Source organism: Ambystoma mexicanum, chromosome 8 (genome assembly GCF_040938575.1).
Source record: "Ambystoma mexicanum isolate Mex_15411 chromosome 8, UKY_AmexF1_1, whole genome shotgun sequence".
Taxonomy (NCBI): domain Eukaryota; kingdom Metazoa; phylum Chordata; class Amphibia; order Caudata; family Ambystomatidae; genus Ambystoma; species Ambystoma mexicanum.
This window is the reverse complement of record NC_090929.1, coordinates 507,578,636-507,602,646: the sequence shown is the minus strand read 5'-3', so window position 1 is coordinate 507,602,646 and position 24,011 is coordinate 507,578,636. Positions and strand designations below refer to the sequence as shown.

The window sequence follows — 24,011 nt, the reverse complement described above, 5'->3', positions numbered from 1 at the left end:
CTATCCCCAAGTATAATGCTAAATGGTCTTTTTTCATTCAATATTTAAATAGTTTTACTGCTTCTACGCATGGTTCATGAACTTATTGTATATTCTACACACCATCATCTTCTTATCAGATGTCATGATATTGTTAACAGGTTTTTTATTTGTGGATTATGCCTTCCCTCTTATCGATCGTTTTCTTGTTTGTCCCCCGTGTCCATGTCTCCCCTGTACTTGTTCGTGTAAAATGTCTTATTTTTATTTAGCAGATTAGAGTCAATTAGCTATGAACTTCCTCATGACTTTGTTCTATTCACAGGTCAATTATCTATATAAGGACTGTTCAGTTTTTATCTGCTGTTATTTTATGCTATTATACTAATAAAAACTATTAAACAAAAACAAAAACAATGAGTACTCTCAAAAGTTAGCATGCAGGAACAGAAGTATTTGTTTACAACACTTTATGAAAAAGAGCAAATTCCAACTTCATCAGCATTATAAGATAAAAAAAAACATTTACTTTCCCCTAAATACTAATACTAACAACCTTTGATTCGTTGGATGAATTTGACTGAAAATGATCAAAAGAAATTTGTCTGGCTTGGGCACCTGCAAACTGAAAATTATGGAGAAGAATAATTACACTGTTCAAAAGTTATTAGTAAAACAACAAAAGCTGTTTTGGCCTACTCCAAATCGTTTTCCCAATGGAGAACAATGTCCTTCCACTGTACACCTGCAGCACGAAACCCGCTGCATGGATTTGAGCTAAATAAAAAACAAGTTGGGCACAAATCCTTGCAGATAATATTTTTTTTGTTTTGTACATCCTTCCAGTAGTTTAAAAAAAAACAGACTGAGAAGGGGGATACCCAAGAACCCCCCAAAAAGTGTATATATATATCCCATGGTACATTTCAGCACGGAGGTTTTTCAGAAATGAAATCTGTCATGTCTTTTTCTGCTCAATGCAAGCCATTACCATGCTAATCCCACTAGGATCTGAAAAAGACAAGTGCTCAAAACAATATTTGGATGAAGGTAAGGGGTAGTTTGATGTCATTATGGAGGAGGTGAAGTGTAGAAAGGAAGACCACTGGGGTAGTTGAAGACATTGCGAAGGGCTTGAGAACCCGTTTTGAGGGAGATTGTGGTCTCACAAAAAATGCATTACAGAAACTGGCAGGTTAAAGGGGATGATAGGAGAGGGTCAGGGAGGCCGACCACCCAGAATCCGAAGTGAAGCACCCGGAAATCCAAGCCCATCGTCGTTCACCAGGGTTCGCAGGTTTGCTATAACTGCTGGAAGCTGTCGAAGTGTTGCGTTCACCCTATTTAACTATATACCCAGAAACTAGTTCTCCACTAAAAATCACAACAGATCCTTTGCCATACGCATTCCACACCACCCAACGGCCCATTGCTCACCTTCAATGCTATGCCGATGCTCTCTTTATTCAAAATAATGATGCCTTTGAGGCAAAGCCGCTCTCGCCCAATACAAGTAATATCAGCTGTCTTGCGAGCACGCCAGCTGATCGTAAGCAGGCGAGCGAGCCGCATGTTCCTCGTGGTCACTTCAAAGCCAAAAGTAATTTGTGCCCCCAACACTACCCAGCAAGCCGCCCTGGTCGCTGAACTCCCTACTCTGCTCACGGACTCACAATCAAACGTCCAAACTCACTGACCTCCACCCACAATGCAGAGCGACACTTCCAAGCAAGTCAACGCGTCGCTGCACGGAAATATTATTTTATTTATTTATTTTAATTTTTGCAATGCGCCAACATGCCCGTGGGCCTCAGGGCGCACAAAGAAAAAGAACAAGACAAAGACAAACAAGCATAAGAGGCAGATGGAGAAGCGAGTCAGGAGATTATTCCAGGTTAAATAAGTGAGTCTTTACGGCACGTTTGAATTGCTTGAATGGATTACTTAACCCTCTGCTCACCGTGAGGAAAGTTCACGTCGGTCAGAAGTATCCTTCCTACACTGCAATGTGCACCACGCCTCAAGATATATTCACCAGCCAACGCTCCCATGAATGTAATCAGCCAGTGTGCCTAACTCCAAGATATCACTCAGCAAAAACAACGCTTTTACAACAAAACCCATGGACTGGTTTACATTACTCCCTATGCATTTCAAGATTCCTCCCAATGAGCTCATTACGCCTACCACAGACTGCAATGCATCTAGCTCTACACTCATGGTGCCCAGCATTCACCTCATCAAGTCTCTCCCTGAACTGTATTTGCCTTGCCCTGAACTGTATGTGCCTAGCCCTAAATTGATTGTGCCTAGCCCTAAAGTGATTGTGCCTAGCCCTAAAGTGATTGTGCCTAGCCATAAAGTGATTGTGCCTAGCCCCGATTCACTTACGCCTAGCCCTAAATTGAGAGTGCCCAGCCTTGACTTGCTTGTGCCTAGCCGTGAATTGATTGTGCCTAGCCCTACATCGATTATGCCTAGCTCAAAACTGATTGGGCAACCTAAACCCAGCAGATGGGACCGACAACCTATTCATACGGCCACTGAGCCAATACAGTTACCCGGCCTTACTAACCTCACTCCAACACCCAGCAATCCCTGGAAAATACCAATCTCCTGGGCCTACGCCAATCAGGTTTCCGACCAAAACACGAGACAGAAACGGCACTCCTTAACCTAAAAAACCAAATGGCCACCATAATTGACAACGGAAATCTAGCCATACTACTCCTCCTAGACCTCTCTGCGGCATTTGATTTAGTAAATCATAAAATACTACGCCACCACCTGGACAGAGCTGCACACTTCTCACCCAATGCCATTGCCTGGATAAGATCATTCCTCTCGTAGCGTACCATGAGAGTTTTCTCAAACCTAGCTAACACCACCCCCACCCCATTCCATGCGGGGTTCCTCAAGGATCTTGCGTGTCACCAAAGCTTTACACCATTTTCACCAAGCTGCTATTATACCGCCTTGATGAACGTGTAGTATCCTACACAAACTATGCAGACGGTACGCAAATTCGTATTCACCTAACTGGAGACTAGAACACTGACTCCATCATCCTCAATGACATTTACCAGATCTAATCCTGGATGGCCCAACATGAACTTTGTCTAAACAACGACAAAACGGAGCTACTCTTGGTAGGCACCCAAACACACCTAAAAAAACTTGACCCCAAATACAAACAGTTCATAATAGATGGAAATACCATTACTGTCTCGAACGAAGTTAAAACGCTGGGTGTGTACTTGGATTCCTCCTTAACCTCCTCAAGACAAGTCAATTCCATAATCTCTTCAGCAGCATACACAGCCAAACTCATCAATGCCTGCAGACCCTACTTATCTGAAGAGAGCTGCCTAACCCTAGCAACAGCCCTCAACCTCGACTATTGTAATATCCTCCTGGCCGGCACTGTGACTACCAGCATTAAAAAACTACACGTCACTCAAAACAACGCCCTACGAGCAGCACTAAACCTACCAAGAAGAGAACATATCTCTGAAATCAGACACAAAGTCCGCCGGCTTCCGGTTCAGGACTGAATTAAATTCAAAACAATGGCAAACACCCACAAATGCTTCATTAACATAGCTCTTAACTATCTTACTAACATGTTAATTCCAACGCAAAACATCAAGACCACACGATCCAGTTCAGCCTTCCTTCTCTCTATCCCGAAATTCAAAAGAACAAAAGCAGGGGGACGTAGCTTCCTAGTTGTGGCAGCCGAAGGCTGGAACACCCTACCTCTGGACATTAAATATGACCCGTCCCACACTTCATTCTGCAGAAAACTTAAATCCTGGTTCCTCACCTCCAATGTGTAGCTTTGTGACTTAATGATCACAGTCTCATCCTACACAATCTGCTCATGTGAATATGTCTGCGCTATATCATTAGCTTATTACATATGTTAATATGGTTGCACAGGTAAATATTACTTATTATGTACAAACGGAAAAATGTATATGTAAATATCTTATGTCTGTAAATATGTGTAATATTGTTTATGCCAAACCATTGTTTTTTTATGGTTCCCTGTGATAACCCTGTAATGTGTATTAACTGCTTTCCAGTGCCCAGATTGTGGCACGCTACAAATGCTAAATAAAGTGTGTTGCCCAGAAGCGGGGACAACTTGACGTCATGCTGTACAACGACAGGAGCCGCAACGCTCCATTGCCAAACATATTTGATTCAAGGACTCCCTTGTTCATCCTCATCGATCACTTTTTCCGGCTGGAGAAAGTCAAGGACGTCGACGACCAAGGAGAAACCGCCGGTGGGTTTCCTTGCCACCAGAAGAGCTCAAAGACACCAATGAAGATCCGAAAGCCAGCCGTGGTCACGTCCCGATCCCTGACGCTGACAACCCGACGCGCTTGCTGGGCCAAAGTTCTTCATTGACTCTTTGTGGCAAAGAACTATCGTCATTGAGGTGCGCGGCACGCCTCATCTTGCAGGACGTTTTTGACCAATCGCCAACGAGCACTGCAAGGACCGAAGATGCTGCCTCAAAGACAGTGTTCACCTTTTCTTCACGGTATCTCAACGACACATGGCTCCTGCCTTAAGGGGAGTTCACCTAAGAAGGGCCCGTCGACGACTCATCGAAGAACTCTACGAAACCACGTACATTTGGGTTGTAGAATCTTTAGAAGGAATCAAGACTATAATAAGTATAACTGGACTGGACTTGTCGATATGCTTTATTTACAGGTTGCCCAGGTGAGGCAATCCTCACACAGAACTGTATCTAGGAAGACGGGAGTCAGTATGTTGCCATTGCTTGATTTAACTTGCTTTCCTTCTGTGGTCTATTGTTGATTCATTTTATAATCTGATTTGTATGACATTTGAACTGTTGGCAGTTGATGCCTTTCAAAGGTATCTATAGTTAAGAGCGGTACCACGTAGACCTGTATATATTTGCCATTATAGTATTGCCTGAGCACAACGTGCGTTATTGTGATTGCATATATAATGTGAACCTTATTATATAAAGACTGTGTTTTCACTAACAGTGTGTGGACATTCCTTTGTGGCTGCTTAGGGACTACACTATACTTAAGAACAAGCCCGCATCACCTCCTGAGAACTTAAGCCTCGATTACTCGTCCACGTTTTACCAAATAGAGAATCTTGGCTGGGGTGCTCTGTGCTTCGACTCTGCCATATAGAGAGCAGGAGTGCAGACACCCCCCTCCAGTCTTCTTTACAGTTCGCAGAAAAAGCGTGCCGTTTAAAGGCACTATTTCAACCCATTATTTTGAAAGTATTGAGGGAAAGCTCCCCCGACTGAAACCCCCTTGGTTGGTAGGAGCTCCCTTGCTGCGCTCGGTCACTCGTGCACACCCCAGGAAATGTTTACACGCCTACATTAAAAAAATTCACATGCCGCTACTGGCTCCCTTCCGGGTGCAAGTGTAGAAGAGATGTAGGCGCCATTAAGGGTAAGTGGATGAGAGCTAGTTGGTAGTGATAGGTAATAAACCCGAATCAAGGGTTATGGCTTGCACAGGGGTTCATGATCATCAATGACATGCCGATGGGCTGTGATCCAAAAGCTAGGTCTGCCTTGCAGAGGCGTAGCCAGGATTGTCTAGAAACTAATTTAGTTGGGCCCACCACAGTGACTTTAAAATCTGTAAATGCCCACACAGTGCTGGTGAGAGGGCATTTAAAAATGTGGGTGGGCCAAGCCCACTTAGGCCCTAACCCAGTCTATGCCTCTGCTGCATTGGCTGCTAAGAGACACTGATTCTCTGGATGCATACGATTTGGCCGTGGCAGAATTCTTCACGGCCGAATTGACTGTTGTCGATTCGGCCGCAAAGACAATTTTGCTGTGGCCAAATTCGACCAAACTTTAACCCCCCCAGGGCCCCAATACACCCCACCCACCATCCCACTACTTACCTTTTGATGTCCTGTTTTCTTCTGACCCTGCAGCGTCAGTTTTGTCCCTCCTATGCGGGTCGGATCTGATGCCGCAGGGTCCCCTTTTCTTTTGTTTTCCCTGTCCCCACCCTCCAAACTTCTGGAAGCGGGGGGGACACCATTGCTACCCTCAAAGGCCATCACTACCAAACATGGGGAGCGGGAGACACCCCGGCAACCCTTGCTCTCCATGTTTGGTAATGATTACCCCATTTGATACTTTTGAATCAATAGAATGGTACTGGTCGAATTCGTCCAAATGTACCATATGATCAATAAAAAACAATCAAATTGGGTAATTTCAATTCTTCACTGGCGTCTACATATTATCCAGGTTATCCTACTAGTTGTTGGACAGTCATCCTTTTTATTGGTGTTAGCAGGTAAGGTAAGTAGTATCTTTAGATAAGGGTCAATTTTTGGGTTGTCATACGTGTGTGATCTAGTCGACTACAGGGTTTACTTAATCTTGTGAAAAGGGAGATCTCAAACACTTTCAGAAGATGAGGTGATCCTGCCATTCATGGATTCCTTTAGGCAGTGAGTTTCCACAATTTGCTCGAAATAACTGAAAATTAGGTGCTTCCTTGAAGATTTTTGTACTGTGACACCTTCAAGGAAGTGTTGCTGGATGTTCGCATCCAGTTGGGCTCACATGGTACCACTGTGAGCGATGGCAAGTTCCTTACAGCGTATCTTTGACCTGAATGGCAGCCAGAGTAGCACTAATAGTGCTCTACAATGTGCACGTATGGTTTAGTCTCAGTAGTAGTCTAGTGGGTGAATTGTATATTGTCTGTGGCGTTTTCAGAAGGTATTTTGAGATGCCTCTGTAGATTAACACCGTCCAAGCTCAATGGATCCAAGGAAAAGACTTGTCACAATTCATTTGGAATAACTCAGGTGGCGAAGACCTTTCTTAGTCGGTAACTATCACTTCAGCATTATAAGGCTGTCCACAACACTGTTTCAAGACAAACTGGCTCACAAGGCACTCTACAAATTACACCACATTTGCTTATTTTTACACAAACCCTGTACCTATTGTCTCTTCCCCTTAGTCTCGCCTCATCTCTTAAGTGTTCCACTTTTTCACTGCTCACGGTGTTCATCTCCTGTTTCCCCTGCCTATTGCAGTGTTTCCTTCCAAAGCTGCCTACATTTCAAAAATCACATACCCTAAGTTGTCCATGGCACTCCCATAATCCTGCCCAGAAGTGCTCAAACTCCATCCCAACTGTCCCACCTTCATACTGGTTTCCAATTATCCAAAAAAGCCTGCAAGATCAAACACTGAAATAAAATGAGCACTCATGCATGTCTCCATGCTCACCACACCAAACTCAACTTTATTTTTCACTTCTATATATATATGCTTCTCGGTCTTGCTTTTGACATGGTCTACCACTCGTCTCTCTCCACAAATCTGCTTTTGGCTAGATCACCTTCTACCCAAAAGTTGATCGTTCAAAAATTCTTGGAACTCACAAATCTCTGACCCCGGCCCCCTCCCTGTCGGAGTCCGCTAAAATCAGGCCTTGGACCTCTGATCTTTACACTCTACACCTCTGAGCTAGAAAAACTTCGCTGATCCTTTGGCTTTCACCATCACTTTTTTTGATGATAAAAACTCTGAAATATGTTTCTGTTTCCCTCCTTGACCCCAGCAATCTCAGAATTGATTATGAATCTCACTACAGTTAGTCACTTTGATGGCTCTCCACTGCCTCATGCTGAACTCTTCTTCAAAAACAAGTCATCTTTCTCCTTGTTTACAATACCATCCCTCTGCTCCCCTTTCCTCCTGACCTTTTTGCTCCCTCACCCAAAGCTTGCAATCTTGGGGTCCTCTGATAGCGATCTTCAACTGCAACCATTCATCACTGCCTGTGCTGCTCGCATTAAGCTCATCAACATTTATTTTTTATTTAATTTGTATACAATTCTGAAACTTTTACAAATTAAAAACATCAAAACATAATTATACACAAGATTAAAAGAAGAACAATACGACTTCAAATACAAGGTAATGCATCACATGATCCACGTTACAAACATGGCACTCTACAATCCATTCAAATAAAAAGGCAGACCACTTGTAGTCTATAATCTTAAGGATGACCTGATCTAAACAAATCTTAGAGCAGCTACTGGTAGTTCAACAGTAATGATCATACAAATTGAGTGTGTTGATAAAACATATTGAGCGGGATTCCCCAAGCAGTTTCTTGACTACTGTATTACAATTAAAAACTTTATGAACTTTAATATTATAAATACTAAAATGCACCAGTCAGGTCAACTGTGCAATTATAATTAGTTTAGTAATATTGCTTCAACGTCATCAATATCTATTGTAAAGCCACACACAGGCTGATTCCACAATAGATCTTGGGTAACAATTTCTTAATAATGCACCTCAATCTGTACAACGCTAATTGTACCCTTTCACTCTCCGTATTGCTACAAAAATTCCAAAATGGGTCCAGCTTTATAGATTTATAGCTGTGCACAAAGCCGCCCATTGTGGTCATAATAGCAGGACCTAGATGAGAGCACTCAGTAAATAGATGTTTAGCAGTCTCAAGCAGGTCCGGACTATTACAGATACGACAAGTCCTATGCTGCAACATGATGTTATACTGGGCCCCACAGAACCCCCAACAAAGGAAGTTGGATTATCCTTAATCTAAGTATAAACCATCCGACAGCTGGACTAGGGCACTGTCTGAAATATCTTTGAACCGTAAGGTATGAGTGTGTGACATTTGAGACCTGTCCATAAGTGCTCAATTTGGAGATTTGTGTGCAATTGTTACTCCAGTCCCATTGTTGCAATTTTCTTTTAAATAAATATTGCAAAGTTGTGAAACTGGTACTGTGTTTAAAGTCTGGTGTCCAGCGAATATTCCCATAATGTTTGCCCATTAAATTATTAAATTCTTTCCTTTGGGTGACATCCGCCGCCCCATAGGTGTCCCCATCAAAGTAAGCATTTGTCATTTCAGGCTGGCATTAATTTATAGGTGCACATCCCTTGTTTAATCATTGCCTGGCCTTTCAGTGATGTAAGGCCGAGTTCCAATCTAAGGAACTCCATCAGAGGGTCGAGGTAGGCAATTTTAATGTCCTCTTCCAAAAGTAACCCTCGATTTTGTCAAGCCACCAAAGATCGGTCATGGCAAGGGCATCTAGGCCATATAGTACCATTGGACACAAGCATTGTCTATACAGGGTCATGATCTCTTCGAGCGAGTAGCCTGCAGTGTGATTCTATGTCGAGACAGAAGGCAGGCATTATGCTTATTCTTCTTTATTACTGCCCCAACAGCATTTCAAATTTAACATATTTAAAAATATGGAAACACATTTTTTGTTTCCTCCGAACCCTTGTGGAGGTTAAAACACAAAAAGGGGCAATTAAGTTTTAAATGAAGGAACATTTCTTTTAGGAACTACCAATCCACACAATCCCTGGGATCAGAGTAATCCTGGGCTATCCAACTTGCCCAATCAGGCTCTGCCATTGCCTATAAGAGTGTCCCTTCTCCAGTACACCACCTCTTTCTTTGTTGCTGCTCCATTAGATAAGTACATTTAATGTTGTTGTGAATAGTGCTTTAGTGTTAACTGAAATGCGTACGCCCATCGTTTAGAGTTGTGGAATGGAATGCGATTATGCAATGAATGAGTTGCAGAACATGGAAATATATGGGGAAGCGCACGCGCGTCATAAGCAGCCTTTGCCGCGTTTTGTGTAGATATTTAGAACCCGGCTGTGGTGACTGCCGGCATAGAATCATGCGCGTCTTTTCTTCACGTTTTTTTTTTCTTAATTATGGGCCGAGCCGCGAGTGCGATCGTGCTCGCATGAGTCAGCTGGCCCGCCTCTATCGTTTGTCAACGAGCGGATTCAGTGTCTCCGTATAAGCTAGCAGTCTCCCAGCAGAGCATTAGGATCCCGCTGGAGCGAATTACGGCAATGGTCGCTCTCGGTATGCACTGCGCCTCAGGGAAAGCTACTTACTTCATATAGAGTACGAACTATCCTGATGGCACGGTGCGGACAGTGAGAGTTTATAAAGAAATAAAAGAAATAAAAAAGAAGAGAATTGTGCTCAGAATTGAGAACAAGCCCATAGCTCTGCAGGTGTCTCCTAGTGGGCTAGAGATGTATATTAGCTGAAGCTCTCTTGCTGATCACGTGCTGGTGCACTACATTATGGCACACTACCAGGAGCCCAGAGATTTTACTAGCACATCCCCCGAATGGAGCTCAGAGGAGTGGGTAGAGGAGCCCACCGGAGAGGGGGAAGACCTCTCCATTAGCTTCAAAAGAGTATTGGGGGACTCATTGACACAAGCAGTGTCAGAATGTGTATTGCCCTTAACTCAAAGGCAGGACCAATTGGAAGCCATGCTCAACAAGCAAAAGGCAGAGCAATTACAGTGCAGAAAGAGGGCGTTAAGCCCAGGAGAGAGGATCTCAGCAAGACACCCTGAAGTAGGGGTTGAATAACAGGGCGGTAAAAAGGCCCGGAAGAGTAAAAACTCTTTGACGCCCCCGACCCATCTGGAAGAGGTAGACTTAGGACCCCAAGAGCCAGTCAACCCGGTAAGTAGGCTGAAAGAAGCCTTCCTAAAGAGGGCGACAGTGCCAGGTCTCAGCCCCCTGCCCCAGGGGTGGACAATAAAGGGGACAAAGAGGATGCAGGTTATTCCCCAGACGATGAAGGGGAAGAGGATGAAGCCCCTCATCGACCCAAGGTCTCTAATGAACAGCAGGAGGATGATGAAGAAGGTCTGCATGAGATGTTCCACCTAGAAGCAATAAGACATCCTACGTCAACAGATTGGGTCCCATCACCCAGAGTGGCGAATATATGACGAATCATTAGAAAGCCACTGGACAGAGAAATACGAGCCAAGTTGAGGGCAGAATGCCCCAGACCTGAATTGCTGAGCAAAGTGACCGACACCCCAGACTTGGATCCCAAGATGGTGACCTTTGTCACCAAAGCATCGAAAGGTATCAGAAAAGGGGTGGACCGAGCGCGGCAAGGTTGCCAAGTTAGACTCCTGGTCCTCACAGGCCTGCTAGCAAAGATCATGGATCTGTCCGAGAGAGCCATAGACACCAACATGCCGGTAGACCCACGGGCATTTGGAAGTTGGGTGCAACGGGCAGTGTGCCTCTTGGGTACCGTGAATTGTGCTCTGTCATCAAAGAGGCATAGAGGCATGCTATTGAAAATAGACACAAAGCTCAGCGACCTAGCCTCTTACAAGGCAGGAGAGGGCGAGAAAGAGCTCTTGTTTGGATACACATTCGCCAAAGAGATGGCGCAATTTGTTGGGACATAATCCACCCTTGCAAAAGCCCAGAGCTCAATACGCAGAATATTTCCAAGGGCAGGTTTTCGCCGGGACCGGATAGCAGAGGGGTCGGGCGCCCTGTCGCTTTGGCGCGCACAGGAGACCCCAAGGGCCCAGAGCCCAATACTGGGAAAACCATCAGAAAGACCGTTTCTTCCCAGCAAGAGCACGTTTCCCCAGGAACAGGATGGAGAGAGGAGCCTACAGGCAGCAAAGTACACCAGGTGGCGAGTACCCTGAGAGCGCCGATCTCAAGCGTAGGAGGCAGGACGCTCTGGTTTTTGCATGCATGGTGTAAATTATCCAGCGACGCATGGGTACTGCAGGCAGTGGCAGGCTTGCGAATAGAATTTTTAGGCAGCCCTTTGCAAGCGCAAGAGCCAGCAATGATGCACATGTCTCAAGAGGAGCAGGAACTGCTTTACAGCAAATTGCGCAGTCTAACGAGCAAGGGTGCGATAGAGCAGGAAGTACAGGAGGACAAAGGTTTCCTCAGCAACATGTTTCTGGTTCACAGAGGAGAGAATGTCATGCCGGTGATACATTTGAAGGGCTTAAACAAATGGGTGACATACCGCCACTTCAAAATGGAGGGAACACACCTTCTTCAAGACCTACTGGGGAAACAGGACTGGCTGGTCCGATTGGACCTCAAAGATGTATACCTGACAATCCCGATAACGGTAGGTCACCGAAAATACCTTTGCTTCAAATGGGGCCACAGAGACATGGAGATTCACGTGCCTCCCAATCGGATTAGCGTCCGCACCATGGGCCTTCACCAAGATCATGCGCGGGGGCTGCAGCCATTCGAGAAAGAGGGATCAGGATAATAATCTATCTAGACATTATCCTCATCTTAGGGCAAAGTGCCGACCATTTGTAAGGAACAAGCCACGTGGGTGTGCAATCTAGTATCCTCTCTCGGCTTCATCATAAATTTTGAGAAGTCGGATCTTTGACACGCACAGAGGATATCATTCGTAGGGTTTGTGATAGATGCCAAAAAGGCTACCCTAGAGTTACCATCTCAAAAGATGAAAGCCATAAAGACAGACCTGAAAGCAGTGATAGTGAAGAAGGTTATTTCGCTTCGCAATCTGGCTCAGATAGTGGGTCTCCTTGCAGCCTCCATACAAGCGATTTTCCCAGGGCCGCTTCACTACAGGGCGCTGCAGAGGTTGAGAATCAGACACCTCAGAGGGGGTTTAGGCTATCATCAGTTCATTACCCTAGATCAGGAGGCCCTCACCGAACTGCATTGGTGGCTTCAAAATATGGAAGCCTGGAACGGCAGGGCGATCTTCGGAGATACCCCAGATCTGGTCATAGAATCCGACGCAAGCAGAGCGGACTGGGGTGTGCGATGCAGAGAGTTACAAACAGGAGGAAAGTGGTCTGAGGAAGAGCTCTGCCTTCACATCAATTGCCTAGAGCTGTTAGCGGGGTCCTTCGCGCTGCGAGCATTTACCAGAGATCGGGCCAATTGCTGCGTCCTTCTCAAGATGGACAACATCTCAGATGTCTGCTATATAGATTAGGAGGGACCTCTTTCAGGATGTTGGCAGAACTGACAAAAAACTTTTGCCATCACTGTTTGCAGAAACAGATTTCAGTGTTAGCGGAATATTTGCCAGGAGCTCACAATTTAGTAGCAGACTGGAATTCTCGATATCTAGTAGACTCCAGTGACTGGAGACTACTCCCGGCCTACTTCGCGCAGATTCAGGAGATTTGGGGGCCTATAGACACCGACCTCTTCGCATCCAGGCTCAACACTCAGAACTCAGACCCCCAGGTTCTTCAGTTGGAGGATAGACCCAGAGGCGGCAGGGACTGATGCGTTCCTACAACAGTGGGCAGGAGTAGTCCACTACACATTCCTGCCATTCGTCATGTTGACAAGAGTTCTAGCGAAAGTTTGCAGGGACCAGGCTGAGATAGTGCTAATAGTTCTGATATGGAAGTCATAGCCGTGGTTTCCAGTAGTGATGGAAATTTCCTCAGATTTCCCAGAGAGTCCTCTCCCACAGGAGGGACATCCTTCAGAACCCGAGCGGGCAGTTTCATCTGATAGTTTAGGAGGGAACCCTTTGACTGATGGTATGCAGGGTTTCAGGCAGAGATGGCAGCTGCAGGCCTTTTGGAACGTGTTTCCAACTGTATTAGAGACTCCTGAGCACCGTCCACTATCAGGAGCTATGGTGCCGCTTGTGAGCGTTGGGCCGCCTACTGCACAAGCCTCAGTGTTGATCCCGTTTCGGCCCCTTTGGTGCACATAGTGAATTGTTTAGCAGAAAGGTTCGGAGAAGGGTGCGCCTACAGGACAATAGGTGTTTACAGGTCAGCCATTTCGTCAGGTCATGATAAAATAGAAGGTAAGCCGGTGGGTGAGCATCCAGCAATTCTGCAGCTGCTGAAGGGAATCAAGATACGGAAACCTCCAGAACCGAAGTATTCGGTGCTCTGGGACGTGCAAGTAGTTTTCCAGCTATTTTCAGCCTGGCCGGACAATGAAGACCTATCGCGTTTACAGCTATCCGGAAAGCTAGCCATGTTGCTATTCCCAATTGCTTGTAGGAGAGTCTCTGAGGTAAAAGCTCTGGAAATAGATAGAAAGATCTTGTATCCGGAGGGAGTAGCTTTTAATATGGCGAATAGGACTAAACGTGATTCGACGATCATTTCTTATCCATACTACCCAAATAATGCTAAACATTGTGTAGCACAATGCATTAAGGACTACGAGAGAGCCACAACAGAAGTTTGTCCGAGGGGCGTTACCCAGTTAATTGCGTGTAGGAAGCCTTTTCACGCAGTAGCGACAGCCACCATTGCAAGATGGGTTAGAGAAGTGATGCACTGGGCAGGGATTGACCAATCTCAATATGGTGCGCATTCAGTGAGAGGGGCAATGGCATCCAGGGCTTTTTCTGCAGGCATACCTTTGCAAGATATAATGAAGTCAGCTGATTGGTCTAATGAGTCAACATTTAAGACCTTTTATTTTAAGCCTATTTCTCAGATAGAGAACAGTGTGATGGACAGCTTTGAACAAGCATAATGCTTGCCTCCTGTCTCGACATAGAATAAAGATTGCCCAGGTTGATAGTGCAGGGCAGTCTTGATTCTATTAAAGACAAGGAGACAAGCATTATATCCCACCTCAGATGCATAAGGGGCTGTTTTATTGGATATGTATTGATGACTATGTATACCCATGACTCACCCTTATGAGAGCCTCTCCATTTCTTGCAGGAGATGAGCAGAAGGCAACCTGAGCACTGTTTAAGAGAATCATTGTGATTGAGATCTAGGCAGACGACTCTTCGCTGTACAGTTAACAGAGTTGCAACACAGTGGATTGATTCAAATTCATCAGTTTGTTCATGTTGACGTTCAGTTCCGATGGCGTTCGCTGCGAAAGAAAGAGGAGGTGTACTGGAGAACGGAAACTCTTATAGGCAATGGCAGAGCCTGATTGGGCAAGTTTGACAACCCAGCACTACTCAGATCCCAGGGATTGTGCGGATTGGTAGTTCCTAAAAGACATTTTCCTTCATTTAAAACTCTATTCCCCCTTTTTGTGTTTTAACCTCCAGAAGGGTTCGGAGGAAACAAAAAATGTGTTTTCAAGTTTTAAAATGTTAAATTCGAAATGCTGTTGGGGCAGTTATAAAGAACAATAAGCATAATGCTCACCTCCTTGTCTTTAATAGAATCAAGACTACCCTGCGCTATCAGCCTGGACAATCTTTATTAGGAAACTTTCCTATCAGATGAGTCAAACGTTTTGCCTTTGTGCTTTTGACTTCTTTTATATGGGAATAGGATCTGGACAAACTCAATTCCAGTCCTAGATAAGGGTACTTTTCCACCTTCGTTCGCACACCCAAGCTGGTGGCGAAGTCTGGGCATTGATCTTCTTGGGTGCAATAACCATGATCTTTTTTTTGTCCATTTTAATACATAGTTCATTTGCCACCGTATACTCCACTAATGCACTTTGCTCCACTGCATGTATAATTAAACAGTACAAGATCATCTGCGTACAACATACAAGGTACAGGCTGCCCCCCTCAACTCTGGGGCAACAACATATTGCCCGATTGAAGAACTGTGGGAGGTCTGACATATATATGTTGTACAACAATGGTGCCAGGGTGAAGCCCTGTTTAGCCCCCATATAGATCCGCACTGGAGTAGTTAGTCCACCCCGCTCATCCAGACGCACCCGAATCAGTGTGTCATAATGAAGGCCTTTGAGTATACTCAGGAGCCACAGTGGGCACCCCATCGTTCCATCTTAGCCCATCATTTCTCACAGCACACTCCGTCAAAAGTTGCCCGGAAGTCCACAAAGATGGAATACAATGTAGCCTCCCTGTGCGACACAGCTACTCTATACAGAGAGTCCATTAGCCTAATGTTATGTGAGGTACAATACCCCGCACGAAAGCCCGTCTGGGGAAACTTAGAATATTGGCTTTGTCCACCCAGTGTTGTAATACCCCTACCACAAAAGAAGCAAAACGTTTTCCAGTGGAGTCTAAAGGGATAACAGTTTGTAATTAGCCAGCATGGCACAGTCCCCTTTTTTGTTAACAGGTATTAACACAGCATGTTTCCAAGATGTCGGCATCACCTGGGAAACGTACTTTATCAAAAAGAATGTTCAGACTGGATGCCCATATCTTGCGATTCTGTTTCAGGACTACATTTGCCAGGCCATTAGGTCCCGGTGCCCTGGAATTACTGAGTTTCCCAATTTTACTTTCGATATCTTCCTCACTAAAGGTCAGGGACCAACCCCCAATCAGAAATTGGGGGGGGAAACCCTAGAGGGAGTGTCACTATTCTCCTTAAAGCGGTTAAGGTACTCTAACTCCTGAATGGGATTAAGGATAATTTCCCGACTGTCTTCATTATCTTTGGTCAGCAGGGACCAGATTTCCCTAGGGTTATCTATCCTAAGCACTGTAATCGTGTTTTGCCAGTGCATTTATATTATTGAACACTTAGAGCGCTTGAGCCAGCCCCTATAATTATTCTTAATGTCTTATCCGACTGCGTTTCTCCAAAATCGACCCATTAGCCACTTGTACATCTCGAATTTCTCTGCACATTCTATGCTTGGTGTCCCGTATATCCCGGTCAAATTTATTGTTGGCTTTATTGCTGATCACCAATCACCTCTTGGGGCATTTGCCAGTTTTAGAGGCAAGTTGCTTAAGCCAAGCCTCAATCTCATTACAACTCAGGTCACCAAGGGAATCTTGGTCTACTCCCCTTAACGCATAAACTAATGCCCCAACCTTTTGTAAATTCCTGCTGGTCCAACATATACAGTTCCCAGCATGGTTAGGCTGCAATCCCAACACCCACGAGTAGCCCCCTGTTTCGACTTAGTGTCACCCGGTTCAATGGTCGGGGTCAACATATCATGATCACTTTAATCGCAGGTTACAACTCTAAGCTCTTGTACAGCCAAAAGGCAAGAATGGTTTCCAAAAAAGTAATCTAGGGTGGCCTGATATTTATTCCCCACCCAGGTATAGTGCCCTGGGTTATCCCCTGTGGTTCTGCCATTCAGCAAAGTCTGGTCCCACCGGCTCAAATAGCACCTCAAATAGTTTACCAATGTTTTCCCCTTGTTGTTACTTTCTCCTTGTGACATTTCACAGTGTTTAGCAATATTACAGTATGCCGCACACTGCGAATCGTCGCAGCACCTAGCATTGAAACCCCCCCCGCCACCGCACCGAGAGTAGTACCAAACCCTCCTCCCCATGGTTCAAGGTGTTTACAGCTAGGATTTCTTCTAGTGAGGTATAATTACATCCATACTTTTAGTACTGGGGAAATATAGAGATTAATAACCAACAACCTCCAAGTCAAGCTCCGTGCCAGACCAGATCTCCTAACCTTGAATATTACCACGTCCAATGGCTTCCACGCCTCTAGGGAGTTTAAATTCTGCCTTATTGCCATAATTAGTGCACCAAAGGGCCTTCCCTTAGGGCCTTGATTGGCCAATGTTTGGTATAGGTGGAAGCCCCTCTAGCTGTACAGGACAATCAAGCCAAGTCTCCTGCAATAAAGAGACAGTTGGTTGGGGTATGTATGGACCCATCTGGGTGCAGGAGATGACTATGTCCGCGTGTGTTCTAACTAACAATCCTGAGTGGTCAGTTACGTTCCAACAATATGTTGTGGGTGCTTTTTTTTATATTAAAGAGGTACCCCACTCATTTACATTGTTGTCCACGTGGAGTGCTCATTTTGCGGCACGAAAGAGGCACCGAAATTAAGATGGCCGCCACTCTTTGATCCGTTATTCCGGAACTTTGTTGTCATTGTGGTTGCCTAGCAACCCGACTAGGCGGGCTATTTAGCCTATCCTGGCTAACCGGAGGCGCAAGCCGCCCTCCCTCAACAAAGGGCTTTTTACTAAGGCCACTCACCTGTCTGTGCCTGTCTGTTACCGGGCCGTTCAGACGGTTACGCTGCCCCCGAGGCCGTCTACCTCACAGTAAGTAAATATACCCAATTACTCTCACAGCACATGTGCATTGTGCAACGCATCACCTACCACACTGGACCTTAATCTGCCACGTTAACCTTCAGCACTCCACCGACACCCAGTAACACTGAGCAAAGTACCTACAAAAGTATATTGCCTATTGCCAACTACGGGCATGCTCTCGCTGACTCTAATTGTATGCCCTGTACTACCAGTATCCATCATGCATGAGCAGTCGATCTCGCTCGCTGCACCCGCATTCTCTCCCGAGCCTCATAGCCGTGTTTAGCTGCTCGCACTGTAATGATACTTGCTATATATTGTGACTGCCTTAATATCTGTACCATTTGAACTTGAATGCCTATGCACCCGGCGCATTCCACTGAGCTTCATAGTTCGACTTATCTGCTAGCATTGTGTTGACACAGTTGTGCTTATCTGCCCACACGGATTTAATACTCTGCTGCATACTGTGACTGCCCTACTTACTGTATCATGTGAATTCTGATTGCCCTGCATCCGGCGCACTCCACCGAGCCTCATAGCTGTGCCTTCCTGCTGACACTGTACTTATTCACTGCTATTCATGTACACCCGCACCACCATGCGGTGGAAGCTCCCAAGCACTAGCCTAACCACTTTTAACGGGCATCACACCACAACTATAGCAACTGCTCTTCTCCTTACCTTCCACACCCTCCTCATAACCACAATCCAGGTTAAATCCTCTTGCCTGATGCTACAACCTCACAACCACACCTTTGGGCCCCCCCCCAATTCCTCCTCATGCCTGCTCACTATTACACAGCAGCCTCCCTCTGCCCTCACAGCGCACATGTCATCATTACCACGCCCACTCACTGCAGCTAATAGACTCGCCAGACTCAGAGCCTGTATCCAACCTCTGACTCTACATGGCCTACCTACACTCTTGGCATCCAGAAATCAGAGACTAGGTTCCAGCTCCTTCCTCAGACACACCTCACTCCGCACCGATCACCCATCCACGCTAGAACTCCCTCCCACCAGATTCCCCCGCCACCTTACGCTCTCCCACCACCTCTAACCCCTCCTCCCCTTGCCTCATCAGCCCCACCTCCACACTTCCAGAGAAAAATAACATACCTACGCGACACCTCAAATGTGCCCTCTTGAATGTTCGCTCCCTTCCTGCCCACGCTGTTGAAATTAATGATCTCATATCTAGCCATGACCTCGACTTATTGGCAATCACTGAAACATGGCTACACGAAGCTTCCGGCACCGCCGTTGCCCTAGCACTCCCACCAGGATACACCATCCTCAGACAAAATAGACCACTTTGCATAGGCGGTGGAGTAGCTATCGTCTCCAAGGAAGCCCTATCCCTCAGACTGAACAGTAACCCCTGGGCAGGGAACTCCGACATCCTGTCGGCCAAGCTCTCATTGTCTCCCAATAGCACCGTCAACCTAAACATCCTACATCGCCCCCCCGGGCCTCCCATCAGATTTTCAGGGACACCTCACCCACCAACAATATCAAAAATTCCACCAAAACTCTTACTTGGAGATCTAAACCTAGGGTTCAATGACCCAAAAGACAAAACAGCTGCTACTCCCGCCAAAGAGCTCAAGGATTTAGGTTTCAGGATTTAGGTTTCATTCAAAAAATCATCAGCCCTACCCATTCTAAAGGCCGCACCCTAGACTGGGTTGCAGACCACAACTGCCACACCACCATCTACTCCAATACGGCATATTCTTCGGCTGACCACAGATGCAACCAATTCACATTATCTATATCCTATCCCGCTAAAACCACCCAGCACGCGGAATGTCCCAGAACTAGCACCCCCTTTCTCCAATAACCCCAACACACTGGCAGACTTATACAAGGACACCCTCACCAAAGCCATCAACTCCATAGCTCCACTCGAACTCAAAAAAGAAAAAAGTCACTGCATTCCAACTCCTGGTTCACTATTGAACTGCAGGCCCTATGCTCTAATAAGCGGAAGGACCTCAAAGACTGGCAGGCCAACCCCTGCGACTGTACCAAGAATTGTTTTAACTTGATCTCCCACCAATACTAAGACACCATCACCGAAGCCAAATCAAACGCCTTCAGTGTCCGCATCATCAATGCAAACTCCCAATCCAGGGAAATCTTTGCCATCTTTAATGAACTCATTTCCCCACCCACTAGCCCAGACAAGATAGTCAGAGATAGTCAAAGATGAAGCCTGGTGTGCGAGCATACAATCCGCCATGTTAAACAAAATTGACCCCCTTCAAAAGAAAATTCAGGATCACCATCAAGCCCTGCCTCACAAACCTAGGCCCAAACAGCCCCTATAACTCCCAACCCCGCCACCCCTATCTTCTCCTTTAGAGACGTCACTGAACCAGAAGTCACCAACCTCCTCAAACATCTCAAACCATCCATGTGCAAAGGGGACATTTGTCCACCTCAATTGATCAAGGATTGTTCCGACTCCCTCACCCCTCTGCAGACAGGCATCATCCCTGCTAGTCTCAAAGAAGCCTGGGTACGCCCCCTTCTGAAAACACCGAATTTAGACCCTGCCCAGCCCAATAAATACCACCCCATAACCATTGTGCCCTTCCTCCTTAAAATCCTGGAAAAAGCTGCCGCAGTCAGATCCAGCACTTCATAGAAACCAACTCCATTCTTGGGAAAAGACAATCCGGCTTCCGCAAAGGGCACGGCACCGAAACGGCCCTGGTTGACCTAAAAAACCAAATCACACAAATCGTGGATAAAGGCAAGGCAGCTCTCCTGCTACTTTTAGACCTCTCAACGGCCTTCGATCTCGTAGATCACAAGACACTAACCTCCCACCTCACCCACTCAGCCAACTTCTCCAAAGAAGCTGCCTTTGGGTTACTTCTTTCCTGGAAGGCAGGGCAATGAAGGTATTCTCCAACATAGCTAATGCAGACCCCACCACCATACACTGGAGTACCGCAAGGCTCCTGCACAGCCCCCACACTGTACAATTTGTTCACAAAGCCCCTCTTCGACAAGCTTGACGCACTAGGCATAGCGTACACCAACTACACCGACGACACGCAAGTCCTGCTACCTCTCTCCGGTTTCTATAATCAAGACGCTGAAGCACTTCATCTAATCTACACCACGATCCAAGCCCATGAAATAGGTGACACTGCTCCATGGAGGATATCTGTGACTTATTAGCCAGATAGGGCCAGGAAGATAGTGTTTCTGCCCACTCTCCTCCTGATCATAGAATGTTTTCAGTGTCACCCTTGGTTTTATGATTAAATCACATAAATGCTATTAGGTGTATATATGCATCTTTCATATTGACATATATTTGTATGTGGTTTGTTTTATTTTGTCAACGTAGGACCAATGGCCTATGAAATAAATTATAAACATTTTATATAAAATGACAAATACGTAGCACTGTGTGTAACATTCTGTGTGGTGATTTAAATAGCCTATGGAACGGGACTCAGTATGAGCTAAGACTGGGACATTAAATCAATTGTTGAATGGTTCATTTGGGGGACTCCCCTATGTGTGTTGATTTCGTTACTCATTTGTCCCCTGTATGCTTTTGAGTATGTATCCCTTGTGTGGCAAACTCCAGAGAAGAACAAGTTACTCTCTTACCTGGTAACATTCTTTCGATGGGATAGTCCGACAACGTATTTCATATCTATGAAATATAATCGCCACAGCTGTGCTGCTTTGGAAGATCTTTGGCGTCTGCGTCCTGCGTCGATGACGTTGATACGCCGCCCTCGAGGACCTCCTCCGACGGCCGACGTCACTAGATGTTATAAGTAGGACGCCCAACGCCCGTAGCCTCAGTTGTAGTTTTTTCCCAGAACGTGTGGCACCAGTCTTCTGCCAGTCTGACACACAAAGCCTTGCAGAAACGTAAGCTGCAATCGCATAAGAAATTCTGTAGCGGGGAAGGCAGGGAGGGAGCGATATGGAATACGTCATCGGACCATCCCATCGAAAGAACGTTACCAGGTAAGAGAGTAACTTGTTCTTCGAGGGGATTGGGTCCTCAGACGTATTCCATATCTATGACAGACTCCCAAAGCAGTACCAATGCAAGGAGGTGGGAAAATAATTTAGAAAACAGAAATTTAGAATGCCCAATCAAATTGCGGAGTAAAGGACCGCCTTGCCAAAGGCCAGATCCTGCCCCCCGGATGGAATCGAGGGAGTAGTGACGTACAAAAGTATGTACCGAAACCCATGGTGGCTGCATCACAGATGTTACAAATAGGAACACCCCTCTGTAGGACAGTAGAGGCAGCCATACCCAGGGTAGAATGGGCCCGCAAGCCGACCGGTGGGTCCTTACTCGCCAAGCGGTAACACTCAGAAATAGCCAGAATAATCCAGCGAGAAAGTCTATTTCGTCACAGCCTGTCCCAAACGCTTTCCAGCGTAATCAATGAAGAGTTGATTGTCCACTCTGATCCGGGACATGCGTGAAATATAAAAGCTTAACACTCTCCTAGGATCAAGCCTATGGAGCCTTTCCTCTTCCTTACCAGGAAGTGGAGGAGGATAAAACGCCGGAAGAACAACCTTCTGTCCTAAATGAAATTCCGACAGCACCTTTGGAAGAAAGGAAGGACGAACTCTAAGGACAACCCTGTCCTTATGAAACACAGTGAAGGGTGGCTTAACTGAAAGTGCGGGTAACTCACTCACTCTGCGAGCGGAAGTGACCGCAACCAAAAATACAGTTTTAAGAGTTAACAGTCTCAAAGGGCATCAATGCAAAGGCTCAAACGGAGCACCCATCAGAAACTTGACAAGAAGGTTCAAATCCCAACCGGGCACCTGGAAAGGTGACGGAGGGAACACATTAGTGAGCCCTTTCAGAAACTGAGAAATTAAAGGAATTTTAAAATAGGAACACTCTTCAGACGAGCGCTTAAATATGGACAGCGCCGCCAGGTAACCTTTAACGGTACCCACTTGCAAGCCCCTGTGGGCCAAAGAAAGCAAAAAAGACAGAACCATAGGAATGTCACATGCAAAAGGATACACATTCTTAACCCTGCACCAGTCGCAGAACTTACGGCAACGGTACAGGGACTTTGTTGCTGGCCGTCTGGCCGAGAGCAACACCTCCCATCACATCTTCAGGGAGGTCCCAATCCTTATACCTAAACCTTTAAGAAACCAAGCGTGAAGGTTGAGGGATCTGACCTCTGGATGGAGAACCTGACCCCACCCTCCCGTGAGAGCAGATCGTCTCGGTAGGGAAGATGACGTGGAGGGCAGATGGACAAGTCGAGAAGGTCTGGGTACCATGTCCTCCGGGCCCATGCCGGAGCAATGAGGATCATCTGGGAACCGAACCTCCGTAACCTCCGCAGTACTTGTGGGATGACGGGGACTGGAGGAAACGCGTACAGCAGTGGGAATGACCACTCCACCATGATCGCGTCTCCTAAGGCTCCTTTTGGAGGAAATTCCCGCGAGCAGAACCTCTCGCACTTCCGGTTGACACTGGAGGTGAAGAGATCCACTTGCGGGGTCCCCCAAAGGGCGAAGATCTCCAGGAGAATCTCCTGAGCCAACTCCCACTCGTGAGAGATCGCGCTCTGCCTGCTCAGAGCGTCCGCCGTCTCGTTTTCGTCTCCAGCCAGATGAACTGCCGAGATCGAAACTTCCTGCTGGATTGCCCAGAACCAGAGCTGCATGGCCTCCCTGCACAGAGGAAGTGAGCCTGCCCCCCCCCTTTTTGTTGAGGTAGTGCATGGCCACCGTGTTGTCCGTCAGGATCACGACATTCCTCCCTCGCACAGTCGGCAGAAAAGCCTTCAGGGCTAGCCTGACGGCCCTCAGCTTCAACAGATTGATATGGAGTCTGGACTCCGACGGAGACCAACGACTGCTGACTGTCAACTCGTTGGCATGAGCTCCCCATCCCGTGAGGGATGCGTCCGTCACGATCGTCACCTCCGGCCAGGGTAGCCAAAATGGAGCCCCCTTCATCAGATTGTCTTCGACGGCCCACCACAGAAGGTCCTGGGCGACCGAGGGCGGTACCCGAACAGGGTCCGACAACCTGCCGGAGGAGGACTGAGACCACTGGAGCTTGAGTGCCCATTGCAAAGATCTCATCAGCAACCTGGCCTCTGGCACCAGGAGAATGCAGGATGCCATGAGGCCG

The 24,011-nt window shown here is 46.4% G+C and overlaps 1 protein-coding gene across 1 annotated transcript in view; it reads right to left on the bottom strand.

Annotated features, from left to right (window-relative positions):
* Nucleotides 1–24,011, bottom strand: part of PRKCZ (protein kinase C zeta) — a 1,951,357-nt gene that overhangs the window by 1,211,165 nt on the left and 716,181 nt on the right. The gene's annotated exons all lie outside the window — the stretch shown is intronic.